Source organism: Ovis aries, chromosome 8, assembly GCF_016772045.2.
Source record: "Ovis aries strain OAR_USU_Benz2616 breed Rambouillet chromosome 8, ARS-UI_Ramb_v3.0, whole genome shotgun sequence".
Classification (NCBI taxonomy): domain Eukaryota; kingdom Metazoa; phylum Chordata; class Mammalia; order Artiodactyla; family Bovidae; genus Ovis; species Ovis aries.
In genome coordinates this window covers 9982356-10007039 of record NC_056061.1, presented here as the reverse complement: position 1 = coordinate 10007039, position 24684 = coordinate 9982356, and the positions used below count along the sequence as shown (strand labels likewise).

Below are 24684 nucleotides of genomic sequence, written 5' to 3'. Positions count from 1 at the left end.
CAGAACGTAGGTTAAGGGTTGTCTGTGGCTATGGTGCGGAGATAAAGGTGACTGCGGATGGGTATGAGATTTTGGGGGGGGGGATGATGAAAACACTTTGTAATTAGGTGATGGTGATAGTTGCATAGGTCTGAATATACTAAAAATCACTGAGGTAGTATACTTTTTTTTGTAATTAGATGATAGTTGTAATTAGATGATGGTGATAGGTCTGAATATACTAAAAATCACTGAGGTAGTCTACTTTTTCATTTTCATTTTATTGATTTCTTTTTGGCTGTGCTGCAGCTTTGTTGCTGCATGAGCTTTCTCTCTAGTCGTGGCGAGTGGGGGCTACTCTCCACTTGCTCAGGCTTCTTCTTGTGACTGCTTCTCTTGTGGTGACTTGGGCTTCAGTATTGTGGCTCCCAGGCTCTGGAGCACAGGCTCAAAAGTTGTGGCACATGGGCTTAGTTGCTCTGAGGCATTTGAGATCCTCCTGGACCAGGGACTGAACCCATCTCCTGCATTGACAGGTGGATTCTTTACCACTGAGCTACAAGGGAAGCCCAAGGTAGTATCCTGAGCATGCATGCTCAATCATGTCTGACTCTGTGTGACCCCATGGACTGTAGCCCGCCAGGCTCCCGTGTCCATGGAATTTTCCAGGCAAGAATACCGGAGTGGGTTGCTATTTCCTTCTCCAGTATGGTAGTATACTTTGATTAAAAGTGTGAGCTTTACGGAATGTGTTGTTATATGTTGTTAATGTGTGTCATAACAAGTTGTTATGAAGATAAAAAAAAATTTAACCCGGTATCAAGGTGCGGCTGATTGGGGTTGATGAGGGAAGTAGAATAACAGGTTAAAAGATTATTGATTTCAGTGTTAGTGCAAGGAGATCAACCAGTCAATTCTAAAGTATATCAACCCTGAATATTCATTGGAAGGACTGATGCTGATGCTGAAGCTCCAGTACTTTGGCCACCTGATGCGAAGAGCTGACTTACTGGAAAAGACCCTGAAGCTGGAAAGGATTGAAGGCAAAAGGAGAAAAGGACATCAGAGGATGAGATGGGTAGATAGCATCAGTGGACATGAATTTGAGCAAATTCTGGGAGATGGTGAGGGACAGGAAGGCCTGGCATGCTGCAGTCGATGGGCTCACAAAGAGTCGGACACAACTGAGCAACTAAACTACAACAACAGACTGTTGATTTCAGGGTTAGTGATGGCAATAGGGAGAAAATGCAAGAACTGTAACTAAAGGAAGACTTACAGGATGTAGCAATTCCAATGACAAAAGAAAGAAAGGAAAGAAAAAGCTTTGTTACTGAGTAACTCAGAAAATGGTTCGACCATGAAGAAGCGAGGAACAAGAGACAGGGGCAAACTGGTGTTGAGTTTGGAGAGAGGAGTGGAATGTGAAAGAGTAAAAGAAAGACGGTCAAAAGTTGCTGAGGGGCTTCCCTGGCGGTCCAGTGGATAAGACTCTGTTCTCCCAATGTAGGCGGCCCCAGTTCAGTTGCTGATCAGGGAACGAGATTTCACATGCCACAACTCAGAGTTTGCACGCCACATGTGACAGACCCCACAGGCTGCAACTAAGATCCACACAGCCAAATAAATAAATAAATACTTTTTTCAAAAAGCCACTGAGTGCCCTTCCTTAAATCGACAGCCAACATTTATTTAAAACTTGCTACGTGCCAGGTACTATTTTAAGCACTTGACGCATATTAATTCAATTGAAACCTTGCAGCAACTAGAGGTAGGGACTGCAAATATCTCTATTTTACAGATGAAGACACTGAAGCACTGGCAAGTTAAATAATTGCTCGAGGTAGAATCTGAATGTATGCTCTGAACTTCTCCACTTCTATACAGCCTTTCTAGAGTTTAACAGACAGAAGCCATTTTATAAGTAACATTCATCCTTCAATTCACGATTATTCTTCACTAACCTATTGCCTACAGGCAACAAACAAATCATCATAGAGAATTCTAGTCTTAATTTATGTAATTTGGTTTTGAAATCTACCTGGAGATGAAGCAAGCCACCTTGATGGCAAAATGAACTTGCTGCCACTGGAGTTTGGCACTTGAGGCAGATGTGAAGGGCAAGTTTAGAGGGATTCCTTTACCAGCCCGGGATAGGATCCACATCTACTCATATCCCCTCTGAGACCCTGCTGTCCCCTGTGAGAGAAATTCTGCTCTGATGGTCTCCCTCTGGCTTCTGTAACATACGTAGAGGACTGTCTGGAGAGCTTGAGATTTTACTTCTAGGCATTATTAGTTTTGCAGCTATCTTTCTGGCACAATTCCTAAAATTTAATTTGCAGAAGTAATTGTTTCTCTACAAATGAGGGCTCACAGTATTCCCTTGATATTTAAAATAGCTTACCCCTATCACTCACTATGAGATAATTACGTTTCCTTTATTTCATTTTTCAAAAGGAAGCTACACTCTCTGGGGTGTATTTCTATAAATGGGGAAAGGCAGTCATACACAACCTGCTGACCCAGGCAGGGGTGCATAAGAGTGTGCCTCCTTACCTGGAGATAAGGAGCCCTCATAGCCTGTGCTCAGCCGTCCTGCCTCGTTTGTGAAGCTTTTCCCGTTCTGGGTTTGATGTGTGATTCTTCATTCTGCTTCAAGCATGTGCAGATGGCACCATGACAACCCCACTGCTATGTTTCTTTCTGGTAGGAAGGGAAGAGGATCCTTTGCCTGCATCACAAGAGGGGTGCCTGCAGATCCATGTCTGCTGTGAGACAACATGCGCTGGCCATGGGGGACCAGCGCTCACTGTTGAGGATGATCTTGCTCTGTCTCTTTCCTGTGTGAGTGAAGTGTTGTTCTGTCCAGTGCTCACGAGGGTCTCGTCTTTCTTAGCAACCTTAATACCTGCAAACCATGCAGTGGCTTGACATCCTGGGACCACTGCTTCTGGTAATGGAAGCCTCAATGCAGTAAGACTCCCTCCCTGGAGGGTGTGACAGCTGTCACTTGCTTAACAATGGCCAATACCCTACTGAAGAAGCAAGGAGACCAAATGTTAAACCTATTAGGCTAATATCAAGCCTTCAAGAGCTAAATGTCAAAATCCAATTGTATTATTTTAAAATACAGATGGCCAAAAGAAAAGCCATTTGTCATCCCATCATTAAAGCACTGCTGCTGCTGCTAAGTCGCTTCAGTCGTGTCCAACTCTGTGCAATCCCATAGATGGAAGCCAACCAGGCTCCCCCGTCCCTGGGATTCTCCAGGCAAGAGTACTGGAGTGGGTTGCCATTTCCTTCTCCAATGCATGAAAGTGAAAAGTGAAAGTGAAGTCGCTCAGTCGTGTCCGACTCCTAGCGACCCCATGGACTGCAGCCTACCAGGCTCCTCCATCCATGGGATTTTCCAGGCAGGAGTACTGGAGTGGGGTGCCATTGCCTTCTCTACATTAAAGCACAATCACTGATAAAGTTTAGGGGCTTATCTTTCCATTTCTTTTCTTCCTTTGTAAATATACACTTAAAAAAAAAGTATTAGGTTTACAGACAAGCTGTCAGGAGAGTACAGTATAGAGGTTTCCACATACCCAGTTTCCCTATTATTAACATCTCATATTAGTATTTGTTAAAATTAATAGAATAGTATTAATATATTATAGTCAACTAAGCTATGTACTTTATTCAGATTTCCATAGTTTTTACCCAGGATCCTGTCTCTATTTCAGGATCTCATCTAGGATACCACATTACATTAGTCATCATTTCTCCCTAGGTCTTTCTTGACCACCACAGTTTCTCACGCTTGGCTTGTTTTTGATGACCTTTACAGTTCAGATCAGGAGTACTGAGCAGGTGTTTTGTAGAATGTCCCTTAGCTGGAACTCCTATGACGTTCTCTCATGATTAGATTGGAATCCTGAGTTGTTGAAAGGAAGACCATTCTGATTCCATCAAATCAAGCATACAAACTATACACATGACTTTTCACTGTTGAAGTTGACCTTGATCACCTGGATAAAGTAGTGGTTGTCAGGTTTCTCTGCTGTAAAGTGACTGTTCTCTCCCTATCCCCATCCTGTCCTCTTTGGGAGGAAGTCACTAAGTGTAACCCAAACTAATGGAGTGGGAAGCTGTACTCCATTTCCTTGAGGGTTGAGTGTCAGTATGGATTATTTGGGATTCTTCTGCATGGGAGATTTTTTTCCTCTTATCTATCTTTATTTATTTATCAATGTGAACTTATGAATATACTTTGAATATATATGAATATACTTTGAATATATATGAATATACTTTCATATACTTTGGGTTATAATTCAATACGGCTTTATTTTCTTGGTTAATTTTCTCCAGCTTTAGCTTTGGGGAGCTCTTTCAGTTGGCTCTTGTGTCCTTGCCTTTTGACATACCCTCCCTAATTTTAAGTGTGTTTGTTTGTTTATTTGTTTGAGTACTTCCTTACTTTCTGGTCCTGTAAGATGGTGTAGGCTCACCTTCAGGGTTCGATCCCTGGGTTGGGAAGATCCCCTGTAGAAGAGAAAGACTACTCACTCCAGTATTCTGGCCTAGAGAATTCCATGGACTGTATAGTCCATGGAGTCGCAAAGAGACATGACTGAGCAGCTTTCACTTTCACTCCACTTTGACGGCCTGGGTCCTAGTCAGTCATTTCTCCAAGGAGCCCTGGTCCTTTTATTAGAGAAACAGTGTTAAGAAGCAAGATCTGGGTGTTAGTTGTGCTTATCATTGCTGGGCTGTCACTGCGTTCAGGCCCTTTCAGCTGATGGAGCAAGTGCATAATGGCTCAATTTTAGAACATGTATAGCACAATTAGAATTGTTAACTGGTACTCATATGGGAGGGAGAAGGCAATGGCTCCTCACTCCAGTACTCTTGCCTGGAAAATCCCATGGGCGGAGGAGCCTGGTGGGCTGCCATCTATGGGGTAGCATAGAGTCGGACACGACTGAAGCAACTTAGCAGCAGCAGCAGCAGCATATGGGAAGTAGTTTTACTAACTATACCACAGTATTTCCATGCAGTTTCTCTTGCTTTTACTCTTATTGTTTCACTCATTTCTAAAGTTACTTAGCCAACACCTCTCCCCCTACTTGTTTCAGTGAAGTTGTTTCAAACGTTTATAATACAATTGGATTCTTTTATCACATTCTGCATTCCATGCTAGAATCGATCTCCTAAGTGATTTTTTTAAATTGCATCAGTTGAGTTTTATTCTTTGTGCTGGAAAGTTCGATGAGTTTTGATAAGGGTAGGGGCTTCCTAAACTGCACTGGGAGGTGGGAAAGAATCCACTTGCCCATGCAGTAGACCTAAGAAACTCAGGTGTGATTCCTGAATAGGGAAGACCCCTAGGTTGGGAGGAATGGTAACCCACTCCAGTATTCTCGCCTATAAAATCCCATGGACAGAGGAGCCTGGTGCGCTACCGTCCATGGGGTCGCGAAGAGTTAGACACGACTGAGCAACTGAGTGCACACACACACACACGCACACACACACACACACACACTCACACACACATTATATACCCACCATTACAATTTCATATAGAATAGTTTTACTGCTCTAACCACCTCTCTCAAATCTCTGCCAATAACTGGTCTTTTGTTTTGCCTTTTTCAGAATGTTATAATTGAAATCATATAATATGTAGCCTGTTCAGACTGACTTTTTTCCCTTAACAAAGTGCAGGGAATTCCCTGGTGGCCCATGGTTGAGACTCCATGCTTTCATTGCTGAGGGCATGTGTTCTATCCCTGGTTGGGGAACTAAGATCCTGGAAGCCATGTGGAGCAACAAGAGAAGTGCATTTAAAATACATTCATATATGTTCTATGGCTTGATAGCTCATTTCTTTTTATCACTGAATAGTATTTCACATTTTTGTCACTGAATAAATATTGTTGTTTATCCATTTATCTACTGAAGGACAAGTTGATTGCTTTTGATTTTCCCTTCAAAGCTGATGTAAATCTTTACATAAAGGTTTTTGTGTGGATATAAGTTTTTGGATTTTTTGAATGTGCACCAAGGCCCAGGTGGCACCAGTGATAAAGAATCCGCCTGACAATGCAGGAGATGCAAGAGTGGTGGGTTTGATCCCTTGGTCGGGAAGATCCCCTGGAGCAGGAAATGGAAACCCACTCCAGTGTTCTTGCTTGGAAAATTCCATGGGCAGAGGAGCCTGGCAGGCTACAGCATGGGGTCACAGAGTTGGACATGACTGAGCAACTGGACATATTAGGAATGCAATTGTTAGGCTTGAAAGAAACTGCCTAACTCTCCCAAATTACTATACCATTTTGCATTCTCACCAGGAATTAACGAGAGTTCTTGCTGTTCCACATCTTGAACAGCAATTGTGATGGTTAGTTTTTTGGATTTTAGCCATTATAACATCTGTGGAGGGATATCTCATTTTTGTTTTAATTTCTACAGCTGTTGAGCATCTTTACATGTGCTTATTTGCCATTTGTATACCTTCTTTGATAAGGTGTCTGTTCAGAATTTTTGCTCATTTTTTATTGGGTTGTTTGTTTTCTTATTGTTGAGTTTTAAGAGATCTTTGTATATTTTGGGTGTAAGTCCTTTATCATATATGTGAAAATATTTTATAGATATTTTCTTCCTCTCTGTGGCTTTTATTTTGATTTTCTTGACAGTGTGTTTGAGAGAGCAGAGTTTTAAAATTTTAGTAAAGTCAAACTATTATTTTTATGAATGATGATTTTTGTCATTGTATCTAAAAAGTCATAACCCAATCCGGGGCCACATAGGTTTTTCTCTTTAGTCTTTTTTTATTCCTATTTATTTTATCACATGAGATTGTAGTCTATACAGTACTATAATTGATTTTTATACTTATCAATATATGTGAAATTTTTCATGTTGTTAGGTATTCTTCTAACGCATTTAGTATTGACCTCCCAGTATTCTTACATAGAAGTACCAGTAAGCCTTGATCAACCTTCTAATGTTGAATAAGATTGCTGTTGTTCAGTCACCCAGTTGTGTCCATCTTTTTGCGACTCCTTGGACTACAGCACACCAGGCGTCCCTGTCCCTCACCATCTCCCAGAATTTGCCCAAGTTCATGTTCATTGCACTGGCTATCTCATCCTCTGATGCCCTCTTCTCCTTCTGCCCTCAATCCTTCCCAGCATCAGGGGCTTTTCCAATGAGTCAGCTGTTCACATCAGATTACAAAAATACTGGAGCTTCAGCTTAAGCATCAATCCTTCCAGTGAATATTTAGGGTTGATCACCCTTAAGATTGACTGGTTTGATCTCTTTGCTGCCCAAGGGACCTTCAGGAGTTTTCTCCAGCACCACAATTCGAAGACATCAGTTCTTTGGTGAAGATATTCTTAGGTTTATAGAATCATTTTAATATACACGTTTCTTAAAAGCTGTTTCAGGTTTAAATTTGTTAGACTAAATAAGGAACTTTTAGAAAATTTTTAGAAAAATCTATATTATTTTTCTTCTCTCTATAATTATTTAATGCATCTATGCTATGTGTGAGGTTCATTAGTAGTTCACACCATTAGACTTTGGAGATGCTTCAGTGAACTGGAGTCCCTGCACTTCAGGAGGCTAGTGGAAGAGTCAAAACAAAAGATGGCTAATACGATTTCTGATAGTAATAATTATAGCAAAGGATAATATAAAACAGAGTAAAGGAGTAATCACAGACCATGGGTACTGGGACCCAAGACAAGGAGGAGAGTGAACACATTAAAAACTAATGCACTGGAAGAGGGTGATGTTAGGGAAAACAAAAACCTTGCTGAGGTTTCTGAACTGCTATAGTGGCATTAAAGGAAGAGGGACAGGAGGTTAGAGAAAATATAGAGTTTGAATTCAAAAGAGAAGCAGTTCTGAGAGATGGTGATGTCCTCAATGTGATGTGGGAAGGAGTAAATGGAGTGACAAAGGCTATGATCAGTGGAACGCTGAGGAACCAGGAGTCTAGGGCCCAGGAGGGTGATCCACGTGAAGACACACTGGCTGCTGGCTGTACTTGGAGAGCTGAGGAGTAATTTGAGCCATACCCTCTGCAGAATAGAGTGGAGTGAATGGAGATCAGAGCTGACAGAGATGAGGAAGGGCCGCAGTGATACAGCCAAATGGCAAGGTTCTAAACTAAGCAGGGCTTATTATTAAGTAGGATAAAATAATGATCTGGAAGTGGAATGCATGATTTAAGAAAATGCTAACCCTACTTCAAGACCCTTGGGTATAAAGTAAGGTAGAAAGTGAGCTAGAATGATCTCCTGAAGGCTGAAAATCTTTGGGAACAGCAACCTTAGTGGGGATAGGTTTTAAGACAGGCCAAAGGGATAGCAGATGCTTTTCGTGAATAGTTAACGGATGGAGGGGAGCTTGTTTTAGTGAAAGATTGGGACAGGGGAGAGGAAGCACAGAGAAATATTGAGACATGAGTGGAGAGCATAGTAAGATTTGCTTCTGTTTGGGGCCAGGTCCCAGGAAAACAACAGGCCTCAAGGTTTTAACAGAATTCTTGGTGTCAGTGCAGTGGGAGGCTCAAGGTAAAGCTCTTCATTGACACCTCATTGTGGCAGAGCTCATGTCAGGTCAAGTGGAGGTCATTGTTGGGAGAAGCTATAAACAAAGCTGTACTGCTGAAATAAATGGCATAAACAAAACTGTAGGCAGTTGGTGATATTTGAAGGAGAACAAAACATTTTGTGCACATTTCAAGACCTTCAGAAATACCCATTTATCCTCAAATAATTGATTCATTGCAAGTCATTCAGATTTTATTCAAAATAATTCCTTCAAGAAACTATAATTCCTTCCCTACTTCCTGATAGTGTATACCTGATAACAATGAAACTATATTTATTTAAATATGTTTGTTGTGGAATGAGTGTCTATGTTCCCCTCAATTTCACATGTTGAAATACTATCCCCCTAGTTAGGGAATTTGGGATTGACGTGTACCCACTGCTATATTTAAAATTGATTTAAAAAAAAATAAGATAACCAAGAAAAACCTACAGAGAACTCTGCCCAATGTTAAGTGGCAGCCTGGATGGGAGGTGAATTGGGGAGAAAATGGACACATACATACATATAGCTGAGTTTCTTTGCTGTCCACCAGAAACTATCTATCTCAACATTGTTAATCAACTATATTCCAATACAAAGTAAATAGTTTAATAAAATGTTTAAAAAGAAAGTTACCATATTTAAAATAGAATTTATAATCTTATCCCTCTTAAAAAAAAAAAAGAAATCTTATCCTTCAATGTGATGATATAAGGAGGGGAGCCTTTGGGAGGTGATAAGGTTGTGAGAGTAGAACTCTCCTGGATGAGATTAGTGCCCTTCTTAAAGAGACTCCACAGAATTCCCTCACTTCTTCCATCATGTGAGGACGCAGTGAGAAGATGACTGTCAGTGAACCAAAAAATGGGCTCTTACTGAACACCAGATATGCAGATGGCTTGACTTCGGACTTGGCAGCCATTTCTCCAGTGAGAAATAGAAGTTGTTGTTTAAACCATCCCGTCTATGATGCTTTTGTTATTGCAGCCTGAATGGACTAAGATAATGCTTAATAACTTCAAAATTACCCTGACTACCCTCTCCTAATATCATTACCTCCTGTTCCCCTCCCCTAATGGCTGTTTTCCTTGGCCTTGGTGCAAAAACAAACAAACAAAAAAACTCTTTCTAACACCATACACAAAAATAAACTCAAAATGGATTAAAGATCTAAACGTAAGACCAGAAACTATAAAACTCCTAGAGGAGAACATAGGCAAAACACTCTCCGACATACATCACAGCAGGATCCTCTATGACCTACCTCCCAGAATATTGGAAATAAAAGCAAAAATAAACAAATGGGACCTAATTAAACTTAAAAGCTTCTGCACAACAAAGGAAACTATAAGCAAGGTGAAAAGACAGCCTTCAGAATGGGAGAAAATAATAGCAAATGAAGCAACTGACAACTAATCTCAAAAATAGACAAGCAACTCCTGCAGCTCAATTCCAGAAAAATAAATGACCCAATCAAAAAGTGGGCCAAAGATGAATGGATAAGAAAGCTGTGGTACATATACACAATGGAGTATTACTCAGCCATTAAAAAGAATACATTTAAATCAATTCTAATGAGGTGGATGAAACTGGAGCCTATTATACAGAGTGAAGTAAGCCAGAAAGAAAAACACCAATACAGTATACTAATGCCTATATATGGAATTTAGAAAGATGATAATGATAACCCTGTATGCAAGACAGCAAAAGAGACACAGATGTATAGAACAGTCTTTTGGACTCTGTGGGAGAGGGTGAGGGTGGGATGATTTGGGAGAATGGCATTGAAACATGTATAATATCATATATGAAATGAATCACCAGTCCAGGTTTGATGCATGATACAGGATCCTTGGGGCTGGTGCACTGAGATGAACCAGAGGGATGGTACGGGGAGGGAGGAGGGAGGAGGGTTCAGGATGGGGAACATGTGTATACCTGTGGCAGATTCATGTTGATGTATGGCAAAACCAATACAATATTTTAAAGTAATTAACCTCCAATTAAAATAAATAAATTTATATTAAAAAATAAAAAAAGATTTATTTACTGAATTTTTGGCCACCACCAGTCTTGGTTGCTGCACTGGCTCTCTCTAGAAAGCATGGACTCTAGGTGTGTGGGCTTCAGTAGTTGGGTTTCACGGGCTCTAGCACAGGTGTTGTGGTGCACGGGCTTACTTGCCCATGGCATGTGGGATCTTCCCAGATCAGGGATTAAACTTATGTCCTTAAATTGGCATGTGGATTCTTTACCAGCAGACCACCAGGGAAGCCCAAGAGGCAACTCATCTTCTGTGTTCTCCAGTCATGTCCCAGTATTTCTCTGTGCTTTCTCTCCGCTTCTCCAACGTGGCTGGCAATTTAGGCTAGAGGAGGACTCTGGGGCCTGAAGAAAAGCAGAGTTGGCCAACTCACTTCCACAGGAAAAGGGGTATCAGTGCCCAAGGGAAGGGTATGTCATCCTTTTCCCAAAACTGGAAGTGGGAAGTTATTTTTTTTAACCCATAGAAGCTTTTTAAACTATAGAAGTCCTCTTCATCCTATAGGAATGGCAGTTATTAAGCCATTTCCCAGTGCCTGAAACATTGTTTGGGTTCACTAAATGCTACTCCAGTGTTTGAGAAGTAATAACTTCCAAACAGATTTGTCCCATGATGTGGAAAAATAGTTTTGGACTTGAAAGAAGTTGAATCTAAATGTATAGTTGTTGCTAATAAGGTTGCTATGTGAGAAAAAGTTACATCAAAGATTTGTGTTTTGTGGAGCTGTTTGTCTTAAAAGAGAGTATAGCAGTAAATACAGTTTGGATATGTGTAATAATAGATAAAATAATTATTTAAAATATTTATGAAGTCATATGTTTAAAATAATAAATAATTATTACATGTGTGACTACAACATAAGTAAAATCATTAAGGAATTCCTGTTATATTTAGCACAATAATATTGTATAAAAAAATTTTAGGAGCGACATATTATTGCCAAAGTATTAAGATGTCATTTAGTAATTATTTGCATTTTTTAAGTCAATCAATTATATTTAAATTATTTGTCAAGAATTTTGTCTAAGTGTTGTAAATACATTATTTTTTCCAGTTAGAATTTTCAGCTCAAAAGCTGGTGGTCTTTTCAGTAATAGAAACCTTGAGAGAGTCTGGCCATTGCCTTGGATAAGAGAAAGAAGCCTTTAAACAAAGACAGTAGCTTCACATGTGAATGAAAACTTGAGATCTGGGAAGAAAAGTTCAGGTTCAAGTGGCCAGGAGAGAAAATCTTCAGGTTCCACGAGGGTAGTAAAAAATTAGTGTTGTTTAGGAAAAGGTGAATTGTTAAGGTGGACACCCTGTGCTAACAGGAGAAAGGAGAAATTGAAATGTGGCTATGCTAAAGCTTACAGGTGCCAATTGGCTTCACTGATACTGTCTTTTGATCTGAAAGATAAAAGTACATTTGTGTGAGTGGGAATGCCCCAGGGTGGAAAAAAAAACAAAAAACAAAAACAGTGAACTTGTGGTTGTGTGGTATGATGTCCAGTATGCCCAAATAATATTCTACAAAGTGACTCAGATTCTTGATGCTGTTGGTCAAGGACGTAGTCAGCCTATCCAAGAATCTCAGTATAACGCTTTTGTTAAGAATAATTGAACCTGTACACAGAAATGAAAATCGTATACATATAAAGAGTCGTAAATGGTCTGGAACTGAGACTTGTCTGAACGCTATGAGTGAAATGTGTAATTCCCTCAAGTGATTGTTTGTACCCAGTAATATATATAGGGACCAAAGACTCTGGAAACAACAATAATAGTAGCCTCTTTTGAATGGTTTAGGTCTTCCCTGGCGGCTCAGATGGTAATGCAGGAGACCCAGCTTCGATCCCTGGGTAGAGAAGATCCCCCGGAGAAGGGAATGGCTACCCACTCCAGTATTCTTGCCTGGAGAATTCCATGGACAGCCTGGCAGGCTATCGCCCATGGGGTCACAAAGAGTCGAACAGGACTGAGTCACTAACACTTTCACTTTCTTTCTTTCTTTCTTTCTTTCTTTTTTTTTTCACTCTTGAACTGTGACTTCTAGAGAAGTTCAGAAATTTAGATATATCTTATGGGTAATGGGAATGGAAGACAATGGAATTCAGGTTTCATGAAGTAGCACTGAAGATGCTTAGGGTATGATGAACTCGTGATTTCGTGATTGCAGGCATAATACAGAGGATGTTACACATACTTGAATCTGTCCCTCTGCAGCCAGTAAGAGGGCTCCTTGGAGGAAGCATTTGTGTTCTCAGTTCAAAAGAGTCTATGGAACTCTCAGGACACCAGACGAGAGAGCTTTAAAAATCTGTACTTAGCATAGCAGAAGGCCACGTGGCATACTTAGGACAGAAAGGGTGACAGTTCTGAAACACAGAAGCCAGCAGAGATGAAGATTGCAATCAGTTGAGGTTATTGGTTCTCTGATTGCTAATCACAGATCATATGATTGTCTAGTAACCAGAGGAATGGCTTTGTGATATGTGTGGTAGATGTCGGTATCTCTGATCCTTGTGCTCTCCAACTATGCTCTTCCTCTCAGATCATCATTCTGTACACTAGAGAACTGAGGCTGGAAGTTAGGTGTAATAGCAAAGGGTGTGAGTCTCCTTTGGTTGGAAGAACAACTTGCAAATTGCAATGGAAGTTGAAAATGAATTCACCCTTTGTATAGTCCAATGAAACGTCCCATGTGACACCAATAGCTTCCTACTTGCAGTGCCTCAGGAATAATTTAGGAGCATTTCTATATAACCATTTCATGCCTGATATCATGTGGAATATTGCTTACTCCAAATTGTGTCTCTACCAACTAGGATATCTTTGGTCACATAGTCTGAATTCCCTGGGGACCTGAGACAGTTTTGAGGATTGGCTCTACCCTGCTGACCATCCTGTAGTATTTACACAGATTTAATCTTTCAGTACATCCAGAGAATTATTAGTTCCCAGGGATGCTATAGTGTGCTCCCTATAATTTTGTAAATCACTTGGTTAAGCGATGTTAAGCAGGTTCCTTTGCTTCTGAGTCTTAGTATGCTAATATCAGATGGAACAGAAGATGATATGGTATTCAGAATATATTTGAATATTTCTCATGGAATGTTCATTAACATTCCTTTCTCACAGAATTCTTATTAATAGTTTGTGGGACAATACTGTTTCAAGGAGTACAGTTTGAGAAATACTGTTTTATAGGGGAAAAAAAAAACCTTAGCCTGACCTTTTGAATTAAAAAAAAAAAAATCCTATCAATCCCTGGCAGAGCTGAACTATTATTTCTGGGTGAAATTCCAACTTCATTAACACAATTATATTAGCCAAATTACCTCTCTGAGCCGGTGGGGACAATCTGTCACCTCCTGTTTTAAATTTCCAAATGATTCCCTTGGGAGTTAACATCTAGTCCACTGTAAGAAAAACAAATTCTTCTCCATGGAAGAACTCCAACTGCTTTATTATATATTCATGGTCACATATTTTTCCTACTTTAATGAGTTTTGTTTATGAAAAAAATCACTAACCAAATTGAAAAACGACATTGCCTAGGTCTCACTGTTAAGTTTTCGAAACGTATTTTATTATAATTTGGTATAGTAGAACAGTCATTTCCCAGGAGGATAATTGTCTGAATCAGATCTTTATTCTAGTTAAATATAGGAGCAAGCAACCAAGAACCAACGTCCCCGTGGCTTGTAACTGTATGATTTACCTTCTCAGACAGTGGCTAGAAATGTGAACTTTCTGGTGCTTTAAAGTTCACTAGGATAGGGAGATAGCTGGCCTTGTGGGTCTCTCTAAGGAAAATAGAATCTTATGACCTCCAGGTATTTGTGATTGGGGACAGTTGTTTCCGAAGATGTGGATAATGTAATGCGTGATATAAAGAAGGGCAAAAAATGGCCCATTTTTTGAGTGGGTCGTTTATTTTTCTGGAATTAAGCTGTAGGAGTTGCTTGTATATTTTTGAGATTAGTTGCTTGTCAGTTGCTTCATTTGCTATTATTTTCTCCCGTTCTGAAGGTTGTCTTTTCACTTTGCTAATAGTTTCCTTTGTTGTGCAGAAGCTTTTAAGTTTAATTAGGTCCCATTTGTTTATTTTTATTTTATTTCCAATATTCTGGGAGGTGGGTCATAGAGGATCCTGCTGTGATGTATGTTGGAGAGTGTTTTGCCTATGTCCTCGAGGAGTTTTATAGTTTCTGGTCTTATGTTTAGATCTTTAATCCATTTTGAATTTATTTTTGTGTATGGTGTTAGAAAGTGTTCTAGTTTCATTCTTTTACAAGTGATTGACCAGTTTTCCCAGCACCATTTGTTAAAGAGATTGTCTTTAATCCATTGTATATTCTTGCCTCCTTTGTCAAAGATAAGGTATCCATAGGTGCGTGGATTTATCTCTGGGCTTTTCTATTTTGTTCCATTGATCTATATTTCTGTCTTTGTGCCAGTACCATACTGTCTTGATGACTGTGGCTTTGTAGTGGAGCCTGAAGTCAGGCAAGTTGATTCCTCCAGTTCCATTCTTCTTTCTCAAGATTGCTTTGGCTATTCGAGGTTTTTTTGTATTTCCATACAAATTGTGAAATTATTTGTTCTAGCTTTGTGAAAAATACCGTTGGTAGCTTGATAGGGATTACATTGAATTTGTAAATTGCTTTGGGTAGTATACTCATTTTCACTATATTGATTCTTCCGATCCATTAACATGGTATATTTTTCCATCTATTAGTGTCCTCTTTGATTTCACCAGTGTTTTATAGTTTTCTATATATAGGTCTTTAGTTTCTTTAGGTAGATAAATTCCTAAGTATTTTATTCTTTTCATTGCAATGGTGAATGGAATTGTTTCCTTAATTTCTCTTTCTATTTTCTCATTATTCGTGTATAGGAATGCAAGGGATTTCTGTGTGTTGATTTTATACCCTGCAACTTTACTATATTCATTGATTATCTCTAGTAATTTTCTGGTGGAGTCCTTAGGGTTTTCTATGTAGAGGATCATGTCATCTGCAAACAGTGAGAGTTTTACTTCTTCTTTTCCAATTTGGATTCCTTTTATTTCTTTTTCTGCTCTGATTGCTGTGGCCAAAACTTCCAGAACTATGTTGAGTAGTAGTAGTGAAATTGGGCACCCTTGTCTTGTTCCTGACTTTAGGGGAAATGCTTTCAATTTGTCACCATTGATGATAATGTTTTCTGTGGGTTTGTCATATATAGCTTTTATTATGTTGAGGTATGTTCCTTCTATTCCTGCTTTCTGGAGGGTTTTTATCATAAATGGATGTTGAATTTTGTCAAAGGCTTTCTCTGCATCTATTGAAATAATCATGTGGCTTTTATTTTTCAATTTGTTAATGTGGTGTATTACATTGATTTGCGGATATTGAAGAATCCTTGAATCCCTGGGATAAAGCCCACTTGGTCATGGTGTATGATCTTTTTAATGTGTTGTTGGATTCTGATTGCTAGAATTTTGTTGAGGATTTTTGCATCTATGTTCATCAGTGATATTGGCCTGTAGTTTTCTTTCCTTGTGGCATCTTTGTCAGGTTTTGGTATTAGGGTGATGGTGGCCTCATAGAATGAGTTTGGAAGTTTACCTTCCTCTGCAATTTTCTGGAAGAGTTTGAGGAGGATAGGTGTTAGCTCTTCTCTAAATTTTTGGTAGACTTCAGCTGTGAAGCCATTTGGACCTGGGCTTTTGTTTGCTGGAAGATTTCTGATTACAGTTTCAATTTCTGTGCTTGTGATGGGTCTGTTAAGATTTTCTATTTCTTCCTGGTTCAATTTTGGGAAGTTGTACTTTTCTAAGAATTTGTCCATTTCTTCCACATTGTCCATTTTATTGGCATATAATTGCTGATAGTAGTCTCTTATGATCCTTTTTATTTCTGTGTTGTCTGTTGTGATCTCTCCATTTTCATAATGGTTTGTCAATTTTATTTATCCTTTCAAAGAACCAGCTTTTGGCTTTGTTGATTTTTGCTATGGTCTCTTTTGTTTCTTTTGCATTTATTTCTGCCCTAATTTTTAAGATTTCTTTCCTTCTACTAACCCTGGGGTTCTTCATTTCTTCCTTTTCTAGTTGCTTTAGGTGTAGAGTTAGGTTATTTATTTGACTTTTTTCTTGTTTCTTGAGGTATGCTTGTATTGCTATGAACTTTCCCCTTAGAACTGCTTTTACAGTGTCCCACAGATTTTGGGTTATTGTGTTTTCATTTTTATTCATTTCTATGCATATTTTGATTTCTTTTTTATTTCTCCTGTGATTTGTTAAGTCATTTCTCCAAAGAAGACATACAGATGTCTAACAAACACATGAAAAGATGCTCAACATCACTTATTATCAGAGAAATGCAAACCAAAACCACAATGAGGTACCATTTCATGCCAGTCAGAATGGCTGTGATCCAAAAGTCTACAAGCAATAAATGCTGGAGAGGGTGTGGATAAAAGGGAACCCTCTTACACTGTTGGTGGGAATGCAAACTAGTACAGCCACTATGGAGAACAATGTGGAGATTCCTTAAAACACTGGAAATAGAACTGCCTTAAGACCCAGCAATCCCACTGCTGGGTATACATACCGAGGAAACCAGAATTGAAAGAGACACATGTACCCCAGTGTTCATCGCAGCACTGTTTATAATAGCCAGGACATGGAAGCAACCTAGATGTCCATCAGCAGATGAATGGATAAGAAAGCTGTGGTACATATACACAATGGAGTATTACTCAGCCATTAAAAAGAATACATTTGAATCAGTTCTAATGAGGTGGATGAAACTGGAGCCTATTATACAGAGTGAAGTAAGCCAGAAAGAAAAACACCAATACAGTATACTAATGCATATATATGGAATTTAGAACGATGATAATGATAACCCTGTACGTGAGATAGCAAAAGAGACACAGATGTATAGAACAGACTTTTGGGCTCTGTGGGAGAGGGTGAGGGTGGGATGATTTGGGAGAATTGCATTGAAACATGCATAATATCATATATGAAATGAATCGCCAGTCCAGGTCATGACACAGGATGATTGGGGCTGGTGCACTGGGATGACCCAGAGGGATGGTACAGGGAGAGGGGAGGGAGGGGGGAACACGTGTTTACCTGTGGTGGATTCATGTTGATGTATGGCAAAACCAATACAATATTTTAAAGTAATTAACCTCCAATTAAATAAATTTTTATATTTTTTAAAAAGGGCAAAAAATTAGCATGTGTTTTTTGACTGGAAGGTTGAGAGCAAGCCCTGTTTGCATGTGTACTTTTTGACTTGATGTTTGTGACCCCAAACTAGGGGTCTCCAAACCTGTTATTTTTAGCTGTCTAACAAATGATTACTTCATTGACCAAAGCAATCTAGCAACATTTCTGTTTTTTTAAAATCAGGATCTCTTTTAAAATGCCACATTAAATATATGCTATTCAATCTAAATATTTTCAAAAGACTTTTTAAAGCAGCAAACTCTTTGCTTTTATGAAATGATACTAGGTAGTTGGATATTGTGTTAGTTAATAAGAGCCAGGTTTGCTGTGTCAACAAACAACTCCAAAATCCAATGACCTACACCCGAAAGATTTATTTTTCATCCACACCACATTAGCATCATGGGTAACCTACAATTCTCTCCCCATCATCTTTGTGATCATGTTGGTATGGTAGGGTCAATCTGGAGTATTGCCAGTTTTATTATGGAGGGAAAGGAGACAGTAACTCATGTGTTGGCTCTTAAAGCTTCTGGCCAGAAGTGACATTTATCACTTTGAATATTTTAACAGCCAAGAACAAATCACAAGATCAAGCCTGCCATCAATGGGATAGAAAAGTATCATCCTCCCCCAGATAGGAGCAGTGAATACTTTTAAATAAGAACGCAGCCCACCATGGAGCCCCTGGGGTTGTTTTAGAAGGACATGGGTTATAGAGCATGAAAGACTCAAGGATCATTGCTATCATGGAAGCCATCTGGGTGCAACTCCAGTCTAGAGCCTCTTGAGTTGGGCAGTTCAGGTCTTTGCTTCTACATGCACCATTCCTGTCATGCTCCAGAATGCCCTTGCTCCCCAAGATAGGCTTAAAAGTATTCTGGTTGGGTCCAGACAAATGATACAACATCATCTTTGCTTTAGAGGTTTTCTGGGCCACAAGGACAACTGTGTAGCCTGGGAGGGATTGAAGGCTGGCTTTCAAGGGGCAGCAACATCCAGGTGTCAGTGCCACCTCCTTGTCATCATGGTACCAACCTTTGGCCATGGATACTCCCTGACCCATATCTATCTCATAAAATCCTGGGTGTGTGTATTGATAAAGACCTAAAATCTACACAGCTGTTTCTAAAGAGCCAAAGGAGCCCTTCATAAGAACGGGCCTCAGAAACTTTGTGGACATCCTAGAATTTCTGAGCTCAGGGTGCAGCAGGGGGAGGAAGAGGTAGGCTGAGTGAAGATGACTTAATTTCATCAAGAACCATTATTTTATCCAGAGTGACTCCATTTTTACCTGTTTCCATAATTGAGAACTCTCACAAGAGTGAGTTTGAAACCACAGCTAGGAGAAGATGAAGTCAAGTGTCTGAATCAGTTAAGGAGAATAATAAAATTTATGGAATTTTCCATTTATAGAGATCTACAGAGCCTCTTTCATTCCAAGAAGATTTTATACATTTCCACTCATATATTCAACCTTTCCGTTTAAACCCATTTTCTTTATGTCTATCATTCACAGTCATCTGGAACAGAAAAGCAGCACTTTATGTGTGTCAAAAAACCTTTCTGTTCCTCTTCTGAAAGCATTTCTTTGGGGACTTTTTAAGTTTTGTTGCTGTTCAGTCACTAAATTGGTGCCCAGCTCTTCATGGCCCTGTGGACTACAGCTCGCCAGGCTCCTCTGTCCTCCACAGTTCTCCTGGAGTTTCCTCAGATTCATGTTCATTGAGTCAGATGCTATCTAACCAGCTCATCCTGTGCTGCCCCCTTCTCTAAAAGTTAATATATAAACTTTTAACGGACGTGAGTTTGAGTGAACTCCGGGAGTTGGTGATGGACAGGAAGGCCTGGCATGCTGTGATTCATGGGGTCGCAAAGAGTTGGACACGACTGAGTGACTGAACTGAACTGAACTGAAGTTTATATTTATATATAAAATATGTAAACAAGTATTTTAATATATAGATTTATTTTTATTTGTTTTGAAACAGTCACAAACTTACAGAACATCTAAAGGTCAATTTCAAAGAATTGTTTTAGACCCATTTGAGAGTAAGCATCCTGTTACTTGAGTTAATTTTTTACGAACAAGGACATTTCCCTACATAAGCACAATACAACCATAGTTATTAGTTTGCTAGGGTTGCCATGACAAAATATCCCAGACTGGGTGGCTTAAACAGCAGCAGCTTATTTTTCTGTCAGTTCTGGAGGCTAAAAGTCCAAGATCAAGGTGTTGGCAGGTTTGGTTTCCTCTAGGTCTCATTTTTTGGCTGGCAGGTGGCCTTCATCTCTGAATGTCTTCACATGACCTTTCTTCTGTGCACGCTCATTGCTGGTGTCTCTCCGAAGGTCCTAATCTCATCTTCTTAATAAGCACACCAAGTCAAATTGGAACACCAGGCAAGTCCCATCCCAACAACCTCATTTTCACTTAATCACCTCTTTAAAGGTCCTATTTCCAAATATAGTCACTCTCATAGGTACTGGGAGTTAGAGTTTTAACACTGAATCTGAGAAGGTTTGAATTTGAGAAGGGACATAATTCAGCTCATAACAACCATCAGAGTCTGGAAATTAACATGAATAAAGTACTATCTAATCTTCAGACTCCATTTGCTAAATGCCCTAATAATGTCCTTTATAACAAAAGAACCCAGCTCAGAATCATGGGCTGCATTTAGTAATCAGGTCTCTTTAGTCTCATTCCATCTAGATGGCTTTCTTGGTTTTTCCTTGACTCCCATGGCCTTGATACTTTTGAAGTTATAGGTCAGTATTTTTGTAGAATATCCATAAGTTTTTTTTTGCCTCATATATCTTCATGGTTTGATTCAGATTAAATCTTAGCAGGAGCATCACAGAAGTGATGCTGGCTTCTTCTCACTGCATTCTAAGAGGTGGTACCAATCCTGTTTTATCCCATCATTGATGATGTTCACTTTCCCTTGATTAAGGTGATGTCTGCAAGGCTTCCCAAGAAGCTTATTTTTTTTTTCTTTCATTTGTGTGGGGATGTGCCCCGAAACTATGTAAATGCCAGTTCCTCATCAGATATTCAGTTTATTTGTTTATAACTGTATTGTCTCAGGTTTTCCTAGTTCAGTGAGTTAAAATCTAGTAGCACTATTATTTATTTTGATGATCTAATTGTCTCCGGTTTGGCCAGTGGGAGCGCCTTCAGGATAATTTCTCTGTCCTCTAAAAATATCTCATTTATTCTCCGAGCATTTTCTGGCATACGTTGTTCTAGGCTCATCTGAACATTTTGCCTGTTTCAGCCCTGGAACAAGAACCCTGGTTCCTTTTAGTGAATAATTGTATTTAGATGTGTTTTAACAACTGTATGCCTAAATCCATCTGTTTGAATAGTATTCTATTGTAACAATAGGATATTATTAATAGTATTGACAATAAGTATTATTGCCTCTTCATTCTTGACTTCTACAGAAACGTGTGATCTGAAGAGGTTACCACTAATCTTTTCTGTGTCTTGGCATTTTGGCTAAGATCAAGTATAGTATCTGTTCTCATCAGCTTAATGTTTGAAATGTCCCCTATCCAGGCTTCCCAGGTGGCAATAGTGGTAAAGAACCCATCTGCTGATGCAGGAGACATAAGAGACACAGGTTCAATCCTGTGGAGGGCATGGCAGCCCATTCCAGGTTCTTGCCTGGAGGATCCCATGGACCAGGAGTCTGGTGGGGTCTATAGCATCGCAAAGAATCAGACACGACTGAAGTGACTTAGCACACACCTGCACGCACACATGTCCTCTATCCTGGGCTTCCCAGGTGGCTCGGTGGTAAAGAATCCACCTGCAATGCAGGCGACCCGGCTTTGATCCCTGTGTTGGGAAGATTCCCCTGGAGGAGGAAATGGCAATGCACTCCAGGATTCTTGCCTGGGAAATCCCATGGATAGAGGAGCCTGCAGTCCTTGGGGTCACAAAAGAGTTGGACATTCTTGAGCAACTGAGCACACACACATATAAGGGAATATACCGATGTAGTAATGTGTGTAAAGGAAAGAACACAACCAGATATCTATATATAAATTAGCATAGATGAGTCCTAGTTCTGGAATTTACTTCTGGGAAAGAAATGAATCTCATTTATTTCCAACAGAAAATTAGATAAGAAATCCAATTAGTTTCCCAAATCCCACTTTCATTCTTCAAATCAGTCCGTTAGAGAGGTCACATTGTTCCTTTCAGAATCCACGGCTTGAATTTCATAGCAGAGCCAATATATGGCCACTCCTAAAACTAAAGTATGAAATGTCATCTATTCAGAATGTGATTTTAAATCATTGGCCTTAGGGGCCTCTTCCTACACAAGGACAATCGCATCTAAGCTAAAAACACTTGACCTGAAAGGGTGCTTCCTTTTGTTTTTCTTACTGAGAAAATAATTCTGATTTTCTTGAATTCTCTTTGAGGCAGTTGGAAAAATAACGTGATTATTTCTATTCTTGGTTTCAAAACTGTTCTTTTTCTTTCCTTCATTATGCTTCTCACTTCCTTTTGTCCTTCTCCTTCCTTGCCTGGCTCAGCTTTTTCCGTTCACATCCTCTCTGGATACAGTCAGAGTCATCAGTGGTGGAAAAATGTGACTGCCAGGAAGTCTCCATTCATTTTTAAAAGTAAATAGCTTGACAGCCTTTAAATTTACACCCTTGTCAGAGATGGCATGGAACATTTAAGCTTTGTTACTGATTACTGACATTTAACTCTGTCGAACCGTGTGGAAGATGAAATCCAAAACTTCATATTGGTAAAGAGACATATTCATTTCTTTACAATATGTGTCTTTTAAAATTCTTCTTTCAGAATAAACTCTGTGGCCATAAAAATTATATGTTAACATTAAGTAGATCATGATTTTCCAAAAAATGAAGTATTCTTGTTTCTTAAACTCGCAAATAAATGATGCTTACTCCAAGAAATGTCATAAGTAATTTGCAAAAGAACATATAAAATGTAAGATGTATTAAAATCCAAATTGAATACAATTTAGTTTTCCCTGATGATTTAGGTTTGTTGTAATCAACAAATACTTTAGTTAAGAAGGAAAGCAAATATTGTGGGCAATAATTGAGGTATGTCTTGATGAAAGTGAAAGTGGAGAGTGAAAAAGTTGGCTTAAAGCTCAACATTCAGAAAATGAACATCATGGCATCCGGTCCCATCACTTCATGGGAAATAGATGGGGAAACAGGGGAAACAGTGTCAGACTTTATTTTGGGGGGTCCAAAATCACCGAAGATGGTGATTGCAGCCATGAAATTAAAAGACGCTTCCTTCTTGGAGGAAAAGTTATGACCAACCTAGATAGCATATTCAAAAGCAGAGACATGACTTTGCCGACTAAGGTCCGTCTAGTCAAGGCTATAGTTTTTCCTGTGGTCATGTATGGATGTGAGAGTTGGACTGTGAAGAAGGCTGAGCGCCGAAGAATTGATGCTTTTGAACTGTGGTGTTGGAGAAGGCTCTTGAGAGTCCCTTGGACTGCAAGGAGATCCAACCAGTCCACTCTGAAGGAGATCAACCCTGGGATTTCTTTGGAAGGAATGATGCTAAAGCTGAAACTCCAGTACTTTGGCCACCTCATGCGAAGTGTTGACTCATTGGAAAAGACTCTGATGCTGGGAGGGATTGGGGGCAGGAGGAGAAGGGGACAACAGAGGATGAGATGGCTGGATGGCATCACTGACTCGATGGGCGTGAGTTTGAGTGAACTCCGGGAGATAGCGATGGACAGGGAGGCCTGGTGTGCTGCGATTCATGGGGTCGCAAAGAGTCGGACACAACTGAGTGACTGAACTGAACTGAACTGAAACCTTTTTTATTCCATTAAGATGATGACAGGCTTCTAAAAAGAAAAAGTCCTTCTTTCAGAAGCTGTGACCATGGCCTTCTAGAAATGGAATTTTTTGAGAACTCTAGAAATGTATGTTTCTTCCATACAAAAGAAAATAAACTACTTTTGGACAATGGGCTTGTTAGCAAAAACCTGCTGCTGTTACTACTGCTAAGTCGCTTCAGTCGTGTCCAACTCTGTGCTACCCCATAGACGGCAGCCCACCAGGCTCCACACCCCCACCACCCTCCACCCCCGTCCCTGGGATTCTCCAGGCAAAAACACTGGAGCGGGTTGCCATTTCCTTCTCCAGTGCATTAAAGTGAAAAGTGAAAGTGAAGTCGTTGCTCAGTCATGTCCGACTCCTAGCGACCCCATGGACTGCAGCCTACCAGGCTCCTCTGCCCATGGGATTTTCCAGGCAAGAGTACTGGAGTGGGGTGCCATTGCCTTCTCCGAGCAAAAACCTAGCAGGTATATTATCTATAAATGCAATCTTCACCTTCTGGTGTTTGTGAACAGGTCTCTCATACTATGATGAATGATGTCATAGACACTACTTAAAAATGGGCAGATTTTAGAATAATTTCACTTTTGCAATTTTTGGCTTCTGTGACTCAGGAATCATATTTCTGTCATATGGTGCTTGATAAATTTCAGTGTATGCACTGTAGTTCATATCCAGCCTTAGCCTGGTTCTTTTAAATTGTCTAGGGACTTGTCTAAAAGAATGTTTAGAATATACTCTGTGATGCATAAACCATTTAATTTAAAGGTCAATGGAAATGTAAAAATCCAAATACACATTGGAAAGTATAATCAAATAGCAAGTCAGAATTCATTTCCTCTTATTTTTCATCCTCATTTCTTTTGAAATATAAATCAGTTCTTTAGATTAACAAGCATTTACAAACTAGCATATATTTGATGTTAGCAGTTATGCAAACTTATTATCATGCATTTAGATTCTTCTAAAATTTTTACAAAGG

At 39.5% G+C, this 24684-nt stretch overlaps 1 protein-coding gene and 1 pseudogene across 2 annotated transcripts in view; both read left to right on the top strand.

Moving 5' to 3' along the window:
• Window positions 1–24684, top strand: part of UBE3D (ubiquitin protein ligase E3D) — a 329217-nt gene that overhangs the window by 218932 nt on the left and 85601 nt on the right. The gene's annotated exons all lie outside the window — the stretch shown is intronic.
• LOC114116245 (U2 spliceosomal RNA) lies at window positions 21319–21434 on the top strand (annotated as a pseudogene).